The sequence below is a fragment of the Haliotis rubra genome, unplaced genomic scaffold (assembly GCF_003918875.1).
Source record: "Haliotis rubra isolate DU_JTF1 unplaced genomic scaffold, ASM391887v1 Scf530, whole genome shotgun sequence".
In the NCBI taxonomy this organism is placed as follows: domain Eukaryota; kingdom Metazoa; phylum Mollusca; class Gastropoda; order Lepetellida; family Haliotidae; genus Haliotis; species Haliotis rubra.
Genome location: NW_025767225.1, coordinates 281,169 through 296,391, shown reverse-complemented (window position 1 = coordinate 296,391; position 15,223 = coordinate 281,169).

Below are 15,223 nucleotides of genomic sequence, written 5' to 3'. Positions count from 1 at the left end.
TGAAGCCCATTTCTGGTGTCCCCCGCCGTTATATTGCTGGAATATTGCTAAAAGCGGCGTAAAACCATACTCACTCACTCACTCACTCTTTCTGTTTATGTATCGGTCTTCTACCATTCTTTATATGGTCAGTTTGGCTGAAGGGGTCGTTGTCGTCACAGGTACTACAGATATGTACCCCATCTGTAAACAGAAACGTACCCTAAACAAAGTAGAGATGCAGAAATGTACGCGGTACCCTAAACGTTGAACGAGCCCCTATTCCGCAACCCAAAACCGAAACCCTATGTAGTTGTTCCCTTACAACTGATTGCGAGTGGTGTTGAGGGTCGCGAAATATTCGTCACTGTGTCTGCTCGTTTCTTACATAACGCAATCAAATGTATCTAATACAACAGTATGACAGTTCCGGTCAAGAATACGGCACAAAGCGGAATGGACTAGTCTAGTAGACTAGTACACATCTGTAGCCCTCTGTCGACAACGCCCCTTCAGGCATAAGTTTGGGGCATAAGGCAGCCTTGTCATCAAAGCGGTCGCTCATTATGTTGAAGGCCCGGACTCGACTGCCCAAATTGGTACAATGTACAATTTCTGATCATATTGGTGAAAATTGCTCAAGGCAGCGTAAAATCCGACTCACCCACCCAATAGGCGGAGCCAGTGTGTGCGTGCGTGCGTGCGTGCGTACGTACGTGCGTACGTGCGTGCGCATCTCCCTTTTGTCCTGAAAGTTTGTTCAATGGTCATTGAAACTCGGGTGAAAATGAAGTGTGCACGCCACCTTTTCTTAACAGTGTGCACCCCCTCCCCCCGTTTCTCAAAAAGCGGCATCCGCCCCTGCACCCCCCGTATTCAATTAGCACTGACAAGGAAATAGCGAGTGCCCTCCCCTATACTGGAAACAGACACATGGATCCTTCACGCGGCCACATATACCCTGCCCTATTTATAGCATTGATGTTTACATTTGTTTCGGTTTTACAACGTTCTGACATTAAGAGGGTCTGCATGGTTTGTTGTCTCATTAATTGTTGTGAATGGTGAAACACCACACAACTCACACACGTCTCTAAAAATACGTTTTATTTGCAGAAAGAGAGTCTAAACAGCATTGAAGGCCAAGTGAAATTATGCCATTACTCTTACAGGATACCTATCAAAGAATGACCTTATATAGATGTCATTTTCCAGGAGTGATTATAAGACGCATAATAATTTAAGAATGAAGCATTGCAAATCTTTTGACTCCAGTTTTGTACATTCATGTTTGTACAACCTGTTAAAGATATTTTTGGCCGACTGATGATATCTGAACCCAGCGTGCACGTCTCATGTAATTTTGTTTACTTCTAACCATTAACGCTGGATGTAAACAATTTCTCAATAATATTTTGCCTTAAGATGCCCCTACTGTTGTTAGGATCAGACATCATTCATACAAAGAAGCAGTATCTGTCCTGTATCAGTTAAAAAGAAATAGAAATACACAATAGATGTATACATAACACAAAGTGCAAAACATTCTTATTAATCGCCAATGGCAAACAATCTGACCCCGGGGTTACTGAAAGTCTTCCTTCAACTTTTGATATAAAATCTGAAAACATATGCGCATTATTGCAATCTTCACATTTCAAACAATCGTGTTCTTTAATAAACTCACATGCAGCACTTTTAAACTGTTTGCACTGATGTTATTGTTATACAATATGTATACCATGCAAGTGGGGACAAAGCCTCCCCCCCCCGTCACCACCTTTACAACAAGGAGTTTATGGTACCCTGAAGTATGCGTCAAATGCTAGACCCAGTTATTGTCAGGTTAATACAGTCTGTTGCCATGTTTGACTGAACATTCCTCATTAACCATCTTGGTTGTTTATTATTATGTGAACCCAATAAAAACGAAAGTAATTAAAGGAAAATACTAGTGTACACGCCATTCTTTGGACCCCACAAATATGAAAACCCCACCATTTCACTGTTATTGTTTGCTGGTAACCTGTTGCAGGTGATTAATGGAATGTAAACATTGACTGGAAATTGGCAGGCTCCTTTTTGCTGAGTACGAATCTGTAAAATCGTTTAAACTGTTTGAAGACACTATAAACATTCTATCAGTTTGTTCCATAAGGTCCTGTGTACCTTAGACAACCTTTGAAGTCATCCAGCTTCTTTAAGTTCCAACCTTTAAAAAAACAAAGCACTTGGACTCCCCTTCTAGCTAATCAGCTTCTTTGTGCATTTGATCGATTTGTAATTGGATCGATAGCAAATGTCATTTATCCATGAAGTTAAACTTAAGCCTCAGGTATATTGATGAGCCTGTCAAATAGCCTATTCCCTTCCACCTGAACTAGATATACAGGAGATCTGATTAGTATTTAGATCTATGCACAAAGATTCACAAACACAAAGGTTAATAAAAGACTTACAGACCAGAGGGGTGACTTCAACTTTCCAGCACTCAACGTTTCCTTTTATGTTGCTCAATATAGACATGTCACGATATTTGAGACAAAATCGACCGTGCTTCTACGAATGAGTGAATGAGTGAGTTTAGTTTTACGCCGCACTCAGCAATATTCCAGCTAACGGCGGCGGTCTGTAAATAATCGAGTCTGGACCAGACAATCCAGTGATCAACAACATGAGCATCGACCTGCGCAATTGGGAATCGATGACATGTGTCAACCAAGCCAGCGAGCCTGATCACCCGATCCCGTTAGTCGCCTCTTACGACAAGCATTGGTTACTGAAGGTTCATTCTAACCCGGACCTTCACGGGTCGTGCTGCTACGAGGATTTCAATGAACGTCATACGACTTTGGCTCAGCAGTTGTTCAGTAAAGGCTACAACATTCGTGACCTTGTTGAATCCTTCCAAACTTTTATGCCCGGCGTGTTGAGGACATTTCCAAATTGGCTAATAAGTGGCAAAAACGATATCTAGTTTTGTACTCCATCTTGACCTGGACCACAGTTTCCCGTGTTTGTTTCTGGTAAACACTTGACTTGGCTTGGCATGTGTTTCTGACGAATACCACTGGTCTGCCACCTTTTCGCAAGCACCTAATATGATAGCACCATGCTTTTGGCAGATATCTTAGGGATAATCCAACGGTTGGCTTTGTCCGGGATAAACTTCGAGGTTCGAGGTAGCAGGAAACTTGCCTCCCATGTTAATGAACATGTAGACACGGTCTGTCGACTTGACTTTGTGGGATGCAAATGCATTCCTTCATTCTTGAAAGTTGTGAAACGCCAACTGGACAACGTCCTTAACCTGGAGAGGCGGTGGCGTAGCCCAGTGGTTAAAGCGTTCGCTCGTCACGCAGAAGGTCCGGGTTCGATTCCTCACAAACCTACAATATGTGGAGGCTCATTTCTGGTGTCCTCCTCCTTGATTTTGGTGGCATATTGCTACAAGCTGAGTAAAACTAAACTCACTCTCACCTTACCCTGGATCATTTTTGCTCAACAGTTGCAACTGTCCCTCGCTGACACACTAGCCAAACTTTAAACGTTCAACTCATTCAACTGCCAAGGGCCAATCGAGCCTGATGAACTAATACTGAAGGTTTACCACGGTGGAACATCAAACGGATACCTGTCATCATAATATGAAGCAGTGTAGCATTGTGTTAATAAATTTATTAGAGTTTTTATTTTCACAAATTCAAATTATTTCAGTCGGTTGTAACATTTCTGGAAAAGGCAGATTTAAATTGAACGAACTACAGAATTTGAAACGTTAAAACAAATCAATAGTAACTAGGTAATGATAACATCAAATCACCTCCACTACGTCGGCAAAGAATACCACATCGGCAACAACGTCTCCCTTGACAACCTCGCCCACCACTTCACCTACCACATCAGCCACAACTTCGCCAACAACCTCGGTGACTACTTCAGCGACCACGTCTGCAACTACATCGGCAACTACGTCGCCTACCACGTCAGCAACAACTAGTGGTGAGTACCAGCTTTCAAGACTTCTGTAAAGCCAAGACTTGTTTGCAAGTAAATGCGTCCCAAGGCCATAACATTGTCCATCATGTCAATAAGCACCTCTGCAACTATATTTCAGCAACAACCTCTCCTACTACATCAGCCACTACATCAGTAACCACATCACCTACTACGTCGGCAACCACATCGGCAACAACGTCTCCCACAACCTCGCCCACCACTTCACCTACCACATCAGCCACAACTTCGCCAACAACCTCGGTGACTACTTCAGCGACCACGTCTGCAACTACATCGGCAACTACGTCGCCTACCACGTCAGCAACAACTAGTGGTGAGTACCAGCTTTCAAGACTTCTGTAAAGCCAAGACTTGTTTGCAAGTAAATGCGTCCCAAGGCCATAACATTGTCCATCATGTCAATAAGCACCTCTGCAACTATATTTCAGCAACAACCTCTCCTACTACATCAGCCACTACATCAGTAACCACATCACCTACTACGTCGGCAACCACATCGGCAACAACGTCTCCCACAACCTCGCCCACCACTTCACCTACCACATCAGCCACAACTTCGCCAACAACCTCGGTGACTACTTCAGCGACCACGTCTGCAACTACATCGGCAACTACGTCGCCTACCACGTCAGCAACAACTAGTGGTGAGTACCAGCTTTCAAGACTTCTGTAAAGCCAAGACTTGTTTGAAAGTAAATGCGTCCCAAGGCCATAACATTGTCCAGCATGTCAATAAGCACCTCTGCAACTATATTTCAGCAACAACCTCTCCTACTACATCAGCCACTACATCAGTAACCACATCACCTACTACGTCGGCAACCACATCGGCAACAACGTCTCCCACAACCTCGCCCACCACTTCACCTACCACATCAGCCACAACTTCGCCAACAACCTCGGTGACTACTTCAGCGACCACGTCTGCAACTACATCGGCAACTACGTCGCCTACCACGTCAGCAACAACTAGTGGTGAGTACCAGCTTTCAAGACTTCTGTAAAGCCAAGACTTGTTTGCAAGTAAATGCGTCCCAAGGCCATAACATTGTCCATCATGTCAATAAGCACCTCTGCAACTATATTTCAGCAACAACCTCTCCTACTACATCAGCCACTACTACATCAGTAACCACATCACCTACTACGTCGGCAACCACATCGGCAACAACGTCTCCCACAACCTCGCCCACCACTTCACCTACCACATCAGCCACAACTTCGCCAACAACCTCGGTGACTACTTCAGCGACCACGTCTGCAACTACATCGGCAACTACGTCGCCTACCACGTCAGCAACAACTAGTGGTGAGTACCAGCTTTCAAGACTTCTGTAAAGCCAAGACTTGTTTGCAAGTAAATGCGTCCCAAGGCCATAACATTGTCCATCATGTCAATAAGCACCTCTGCAACTATATTTCAGCAACAACCTCTCCTACTACATCAGCCACTACATCAGTAACCACATCACCTACTACGTCGGCAACCACATCGGCAACAACGTCTCCCACAACCTCGCCCACCACTTCACCTACCACATCAGCCACAACTTCGCCAACAACCTCGGTGACTACTTCAGCGACCACGTCTGCAACTACATCGGCAACTACGTCGCCTACCACGTCAGCAACAACTAGTGGTGAGTACCAGCTTTCAAGACTTCTGTAAAGCCAAGACTTGTTTGCAAGTAAATGCGTCCCAAGGCCATAACATTGTCCATCATGTCAATAAGCACCTCTGCAACTATATTTCAGCAACAACCTCTCCTACTACATCAGCCACTACATCAGTAACCACATCACCTACTACGTCGGCAACCACATCGGCAACAACGTCTCCCACAACCTCGCCCACCACTTCACCTACCACATCAGCCACAACTTCGCCAACAACCTCGGTGACTACTTCAGCGACCACGTCTGCAACTACATCGGCAACTACGTCGCCTACCACGTCAGCAACAACTAGTGGTGAGTACCAGCTTTCAAGACTTCTGTAAAGCCAAGACTTGTTTGCAAGTAAATGCGTCCCAAGGCCATAACATTGTCCATCATGTCAATAAGCACCTCTGCAACTATATTTCAGCAACAACCTCTCCTACTACATCAGCCACTACATCAGTAACCACATCACCTACTACGTCGGCAACCACATCGGCAACAACGTCTCCCACAACCTCGCCCACCACTTCACCTACCACATCAGCCACAACTTCGCCAACAACCTCGGTGACTACTTCAGCGACCACGTCTGCAACTACATCGGCAACTACGTCGCCTACCACGTCAGCAACAACTAGTGGTGAGTACCAGCTTTCAAGACTTCTGTAAAGCCAAGACTTGTTTGCAAGTAAATGCGTCCCAAGGCCATAACATTGTCCATCATGTCAATAAGCACCTCTGCAACTATATTTCAGCAACAACCTCTCCTACTACATCAGCCACTACATCAGTAACCACATCACCTACTACGTCGGCAACCACATCGGCAACAACGTCTCCCACAACCTCGCCCACCACTTCACCTACCACATCAGCCACAACTTCGCCAACAACCTCGGTGACTACTTCAGCGACCACGTCTGCAACTACATCGGCAACTACGTCGCCTACCACGTCAGCAACAACTAGTGGTGAGTACCAGCTTTCAAGACTTCTGTAAAGCCAAGACTTGTTTGCAAGTAAATGCGTCCCAAGGCCATAACATTGTCCATCATGTCAATAAGCACCTCTGCAACTATATTTCAGCAACAACCTCTCCTACTACATCAGCCACTACATCAGTAACCACATCACCTACTACGTCGGCAACCACATCGGCAACAACGTCTCCCACAACCTCGCCCACCACTTCACCTACCACATCAGCCACAACTTCGCCAACAACCTCGGTGACTACTTCAGCGACCACGTCTGCAACTACATCGGCAACTACGTCGCCTACCACGTCAGCAACAACTAGTGGTGAGTACCAGCTTTCAAGACTTCTGTAAAGCCAAGACTTGTTTGCAAGTAAATGCGTCCCAAGGCCATAACATTGTCCATCATGTCAATAAGCACCTCTGCAACTATATTTCAGCAACAACCTCTCCTACTACATCAGCCACTACATCAGTAACCACATCACCTACTACGTCGGCAACCACATCGGCAACAACGTCTCCCACAACCTCGCCCACCACTTCACCTACCACATCAGCCACAACTTCGCCAACAACCTCGGTGACTACTTCAGCGACCACGTCTGCAACTACATCGGCAACTACGTCGCCTACCACGTCAGCAACAACTAGTGGTGAGTACCAGCTTTCAAGACTTCTGTAAAGCCAAGACTTGTTTGCAAGTAAATGCGTCCCAAGGCCATAACATTGTCCATCATGTCAATAAGCACCTCTGCAACTATATTTCAGCAACAACCTCTCCTACTACATCAGCCACTACATCAGTAACCACATCACCTACTACGTCGGCAACCACATCGGCAACAACGTCTCCCACAACCTCGCCCACCACTTCACCTACCACATCAGCCACAACTTCGCCAACAACCTCGGTGACTACTTCAGCGACCACGTCTGCAACTACATCGGCAACTACGTCGCCTACCACGTCAGCAACAACTAGTGGTGAGTACCAGCTTTCAAGACTTCTGTAAAGCCAAGACTTGTTTCCAAGTAAATGCGTCCCAAGGCCATAACATTGTCCATCATGTCAATAAGCACCTCTGCAACTATATTTCAGCAACAACCTCTCCTACTACATCAGCCACTACATCAGTAACCAATCACCTACTACGTCGGCAACCACATCGGCAACAACGTCTCCCACAACCTCGCCCACCACTTCACCTACCACATCAGCCACAACTTCGCCAACAACCTCGGTGACTACTTCAGCGACCACGTCTGCAACTACATCGGCAACTACGTCGCCTACCACGTCAGCAACAACTAGTGGTGAGTACCAGCTTTCAAGACTTCTGTAAAGCCAAGACTTGTTTGCAAGTAAATGCGTCCCAAGGCCATAACATTGTCCATCATGTCAATAAGCACCTCTGCAACTATATTTCAGCAACAACCTCTCCTACTACATCAGCCACTACATCAGTAACCACATCACCTACTACGTCGGCAACCACATCGGCAACAACGTCTCCCACAACCTCGCCCACCACTTCACCTACCACATCAGCCACAACTTCGCCAACAACCTCGGTGACTACTTCAGCGACCACGTCTGCAACTACATCGGCAACTACGTCGCCTACCACGTCAGCAACAACTAGTGGTGAGTACCAGCTTTCAAGACTTCTGTAAAGCCAAGACTTGTTTGCAAGTAAATGCGTCCCAAGGCCATAACATTGTCCATCATGTCAATAAGCACCTCTGCAACTATATTTCAGCAACAACCTCTCCTACTACATCAGCCACTACATCAGTAACCACATCACCTACTACGTCGGCAACCACATCGGCAACAACGTCTCCCACAACCTCGCCCACCACTTCACCTACCACATCAGCCACAACTTCGCCAACAACCTCGGTGACTACTTCAGCGACCACGTCTGCAACTACATCGGCAACTACGTCGCCTACCACGTCAGCAACAACTAGTGGTGAGTACCAGCTTTCAAGACTTCTGTAAAGCCAAGACTTGTTTGCAAGTAAATGCGTCCCAAGGCCATAACATTGTCCATCATGTCAATAAGCACCTCTGCAACTATATTTCAGCAACAACCTCTCCTACTACATCAGCCACTACATCAGTAACCACATCACCTACTACGTCGGCAACCACATCGGCAACAACGTCTCCCACAACCTCGCCCACCACTTCACCTACCACATCAGCCACAACTTCGCCAACAACCTCGGTGACTACTTCAGCGACCACGTCTGCAACTACATCGGCAACTACGTCGCCTACCACGTCAGCAACAACTAGTGGTGAGTACCAGCTTTCAAGACTTCTGTAAAGCCAAGACTTGTTTGCAAGTAAATGCGTCCCAAGGCCATAACATTGTCCATCATGTCAATAAGCACCTCTGCAACTATATTTCAGCAACAACCTCTCCTACTACATCAGCCACTACATCAGTAACCACATCACCTACTACGTCGGCAACCACATCGGCAACAACGTCTCCCACAACCTCGCCCACCACTTCACCTACCACATCAGCCACAACTTCGCCAACAACCTCGGTGACTACTTCAGCGACCACGTCTGCAACTACATCGGCAACTACGTCGCCTACCACGTCAGCAACAACTAGTGGTGAGTACCAGCTTTCAAGACTTCTGTAAAGCCAAGACTTGTTTGCAAGTAAATGCGTCCCAAGGCCATAACATTGTCCATCATGTCAATAAGCACCTCTGCAACTATATTTCAGCAACAACCTCTCCTACTACATCAGCCACTACATCAGTAACCACATCACCTACTACGTCGGCAACCACATCGGCAACAACGTCTCCCACAACCTCGCCCACCACTTCACCTACCACATCAGCCACAACTTCGCCAACAACCTCGGTGACTACTTCAGCGACCACGTCTGCAACTACATCGGCAACTACGTCGCCTACCACGTCAGCAACAACTAGTGGTGAGTACCAGCTTTCAAGACTTCTGTAAAGCCAAGACTTGTTTGCAAGTAAATGCGTCCCAAGGCCATAACATTGTCCATCATGTCAATAAGCACCTCTGCAACTATATTTCAGCAACAACCTCTCCTACTACATCAGCCACTACATCAGTAACCACATCACCTACTACGTCGGCAACCACATCGGCAACAACGTCTCCCACAACCTCGCCCACCACTTCACCTACCACATCAGCCACAACTTCGCCAACAACCTCGGTGACTACTTCAGCGACCACGTCTGCAACTACATCGGCAACTACGTCGCCTACCACGTCAGCAACAACTAGTGGTGAGTACCAGCTTTCAAGACTTCTGTAAAGCCAAGACTTGTTTGCAAGTAAATGCGTCCCAAGGCCATAACATTGTCCATCATGTCAATAAGCACCTCTGCAACTATATTTCAGCAACAACCTCTCCTACTACATCAGCCACTACATCAGTAACCACATCACCTACTACGTCGGCAACCACATCGGCAACAACGTCTCCCACAACCTCGCCCACCACTTCACCTACCACATCAGCCACAACTTCGCCAACAACCTCGGTGACTACTTCAGCGACCACGTCTGCAACTACATCGGCAACTACGTCGCCTACCACGTCAGCAACAACTAGTGGTGAGTACCAGCTTTCAAGACTTCTGTAAAGCCAAGACTTGTTTGCAAGTAAATGCGTCCCAAGGCCATAACATTGTCCATCATGTCAATAAGCACCTCTGCAACTATATTTCAGCAACAACCTCTCCTACTACATCAGCCACTACATCAGTAACCACATCACCTACTACGTCGGCAACCACATCGGCAACAACGTCTCCCACAACCTCGCCCACCACTTCACCTACCACATCAGCCACAACTTCGCCAACAACCTCGGTGACTACTTCAGCGACCACGTCTGCAACTACATCGGCAACTACGTCGCCTACCACGTCAGCAACAACTAGTGGTGAGTACCAGCTTTCAAGACTTCTGTAAAGCCAAGACTTGTTTGCAAGTAAATGCGTCCCAAGGCCATAACATTGTCCATCATGTCAATAAGCACCTCTGCAACTATATTTCAGCAACAACCTCTCCTACTACATCAGCCACTACATCAGTAACCACATCACCTACTACGTCGGCAACCACATCGGCAACAACGTCTCCCACAACCTCGCCCACCACTTCACCTACCACATCAGCCACAACTTCGCCAACAACCTCGGTGACTACTTCAGCGACCACGTCTGCAACTACATCGGCAACTACGTCGCCTACCACGTCAGCAACAACTAGTGGTGAGTACCAGCTTTCAAGACTTCTGTAAAGCCAAGACTTGTTTCCAAGTAAATGCGTCCCAAGGCCATAACATTGTCCATCATGTCAATAAGCACCTCTGCAACTATATTTCAGCAACAACCTCTCCTACTACATCAGCCACTACATCAGTAACCACATCACCTACTACGTCGGCAACCACATCGGCAACAACGTCTCCCACAACCTCGCCCACCACTTCACCTACCACATCAGCCACAACTTCGCCAACAACCTCGGTGACTACTTCAGCGACCACGTCTGCAACTACATCGGCAACTACGTCGCCTACCACGTCAGCAACAACTAGTGGTGAGTACCAGCTTTCAAGACTTCTGTAAAGCCAAGACTTGTTTCCAAGTAAATGCGTCCCAAGGCCATAACATTGTCCATCATGTCAATAAGCACCTCTGCAACTATATTTCAGCAACAACCTCTCCTACTACATCAGCCACTACATCAGTAACCACATCACCTACTACGTCGGCAACCACATCGGCAACAACGTCTCCCACAACCTCGCCCACCACTTCACCTACCACATCAGCCACAACTTCGCCAACAACCTCGGTGACTACTTCAGCGACCACGTCTGCAACTACATCGGCAACTACGTCGCCTACCACGTCAGCAACAACTAGTGGTGAGTACCAGCTTTCAAGACTTCTGTAAAGCCAAGACTTGTTTCCAAGTAAATGCGTCCCAAGGCCATAACATTGTCCATCATGTCAATAAGCACCTCTGCAACTATATTTCAGCAACAACCTCTCCTACTACATCAGCCACTACATCAGTAACCACATCACCTACTACGTCGGCAACCACATCGGCAACAACGTCTCCCACAACCTCGCCCACCACTTCACCTACCACATCAGCCACAACTTCGCCAACAACCTCGGTGACTACTTCAGCGACCACGTCTGCAACTACATCGGCAACTACGTCGCCTACCACGTCAGCAACAACTAGTGGTGAGTACCAGCTTTCAAGACTTCTGTAAAGCCAAGACTTGTTTGCAAGTAAATGCGTCCCAAGGCCATAACATTGTCCATCATGTCAATAAGCACCTCTGCAACTATATTTCAGCAACAACCTCTCCTACTACATCAGCCACTACATCAGTAACCACATCATCACCTACTACGTCGGCAACCACATCGGCAACAACGTCTCCCACAACCTCGCCCACCACTTCACCTACCACATCAGCCACAACTTCGCCAACAACCTCGGTGACTACTTCAGCGACCACGTCTGCAACTACATCGGCAACTACGTCGCCTACCACGTCAGCAACAACTAGTGGTGAGTACCAGCTTTCAAGACTTCTGTAAAGCCAAGACTTGTTTCCAAGTAAATGCGTCCCAAGGCCATAACATTGTCCATCATGTCAATAAGCACCTCTGCAACTATATTTCAGCAACAACCTCTCCTACTACATCAGCCACTACATCAGTAACCACATCACCTACTACGTCGGCAACCACATCGGCAACAACGTCTCCCACAACCTCGCCCACCACTTCACCTACCACATCAGCCACAACTTCGCCAACAACCTCGGTGACTACTTCAGCGACCACGTCTGCAACTACATCGGCAACTACGTCGCCTACCACGTCAGCAACAACTAGTGGTGAGTACCAGCTTTCAAGACTTCTGTAAAGCCAAGACTTGTTTGCAAGTAAATGCGTCCCAAGGCCATAACATTGTCCATCATGTCAATAAGCACCTCTGCAACTATATTTCAGCAACAACCTCTCCTACTACATCAGCCACTACATCAGTAACCACATCACCTACTACGTCGGCAACCACATCGGCAACAACGTCTCCCACAACCTCGCCCACCACTTCACCTACCACATCAGCCACAACTTCGCCAACAACCTCGGTGACTACTTCAGCGACCACGTCTGCAACTACATCGGCAACTACGTCGCCTACCACGTCAGCAACAACTAGTGGTGAGTACCAGCTTTCAAGACTTCTGTAAAGCCAAGACTTGTTTGAAAGTAAATGCGTCCCAAGGCCATAACATTGTCCATCATGTCAATAAGCACCTCTGCAACTATATTTCAGCAACAACCTCTCCTACTACATCAGCCACTACATCAGTAACCACATCACCTACTACGTCGGCAACCACATCGGCAACAACGTCTCCCACAACCTCGCCCACCACTTCACCTACCACATCAGCCACAACTTCGCCAACAACCTCGGTGACTACTTCAGCGAGCGACCACGTCTGCAACTACATCGGCAACTACGTCGCCTACCACGTCAGCAACAACTAGTGGTGAGTACCAGCTTTCAAGACTTCTGTAAAGCCAAGACTTGTTTCAAAGTAAATGCGTCCCAAGGCCATAACATTGTCCATCATGTCAATAAGCACCTCTGCAACTATATTTCAGCAACAACCTCTCCTACTACATCAGCCACTACATCAGTAACCACATCACCTACTACGTCGGCAACCACATCGGCAACAACGTCTCCCACAACCTCGCCCACCACTTCACCTACCACATCAGCCACAACTTCGCCAACAACCTCGGTGACTACTTCAGCGACCACGTCTGCAACTACATCGGCAACTACGTCGCCTACCACGTCAGCAACAACTAGTGGTGAGTACCAGCTTTCAAGACTTCTGTAAAGCCAAGACTTGTTTGAAAGTAAATGCGTCCCAAGGCCATAACATTGTCCATCATGTCAATAAGCACCTCTGCAACTATATTTCAGCAACAACCTCTCCTACTACATCAGCCACTACATCAGTAACCACATCACCTACTACGTCGGCAACCACATCGGCAACAACGTCTCCCACAACCTCGCCCACCACTTCACCTACCACATCAGCCACAACTTCGCCAACAACCTCGGTGACTACTTCAGCGACCACGTCTGCAACTACATCGGCAACTACGTCGCCTACCACGTCAGCAACAACTAGTGGTGAGTACCAGCTTTCAAGACTTCTGTAAAGCCAAGACTTGTTTCCAAGTAAATGCGTCCCAAGGCCATAACATTGTCCATCATGTCAATAAGCACCTCTGCAACTATATTTCAGCAACAACCTCTCCTACTACATCAGCCACTACATCAGTAACCACATCACCTACTACGTCGGCAACCACATCGGCAACAACGTCTCCCACAACCTCGCCCACCACTTCACCTACCACATCAGCCACAACTTCGCCAACAACCTCGGTGACTACTTCAGCGACCACGTCTGCAACTACATCGGCAACTACGTCGCCTACCACGTCAGCAACAACTAGTGGTGAGTACCAGCTTTCAAGACTTCTGTAAAGCCAAGACTTGTTTGAAAGTAAATGCGTCCCAAGGCCATAACATTGTCCATCATGTCAATAAGCACCTCTGCAACTATATTTCAGCAACAACCTCTCCTACTACATCAGCCACTACATCAGTAACCACATCACCTACTACGTCGGCAACCACATCGGCAACAACGTCTCCCACAACCTCGCCCACCACTTCACCTACCACATCAGCCACAACTTCGCCAACAACCTCGGTGACTACTTCAGCGACCACGTCTGCAACTACATCGGCAACTACGTCGCCTACCACGTCAGCAACAACTAGTGGTGAGTACCAGCTTTCAAGACTTCTGTAAAGCCAAGACTTGTTTGCAAGTAAATGCGTCCCAAGGCCATAACATTGTCCATCATGTCAATAAGCACCTCTGCAACTATATTTCAGCAACAACCTCTCCTACTACATCAGCCACTACATCAGTAACCACATCACCTACTACGTCGGCAACCACATCGGCAACAACGTCTCCCACAACCTCGCCCACCACTTCACCTACCACATCAGCCACAACTTCGCCAACAACCTCGGTGACTACTTCAGCGACCACGTCTGCAACTACATCGGCAACTACGTCGCCTACCACGTCAGCAACAACTAGTGGTGAGTACCAGCTTTCAAGACTTCTGTAAAGCCAAGACTTGTTTCCAAGTAAATGCGTCCCAAGGCCATAACATTGTCCATCATGTCAATAAGCACCTCTGCAACTATATTTCAGCAACAACCTCTCCTACTACATCAGCCACTACATCAGTAACCACATCACCTACTACGTCGGCAACCACATCGGCAACAACGTCTCCCACAACCTCGCCCACCACTTCACCTACCACATCAGCCACAACTTCGCCAACAACCTCGGTGACTACTTCAGCGACCACGTCTGCAACTACATCGGCAACTACGTCGCCTA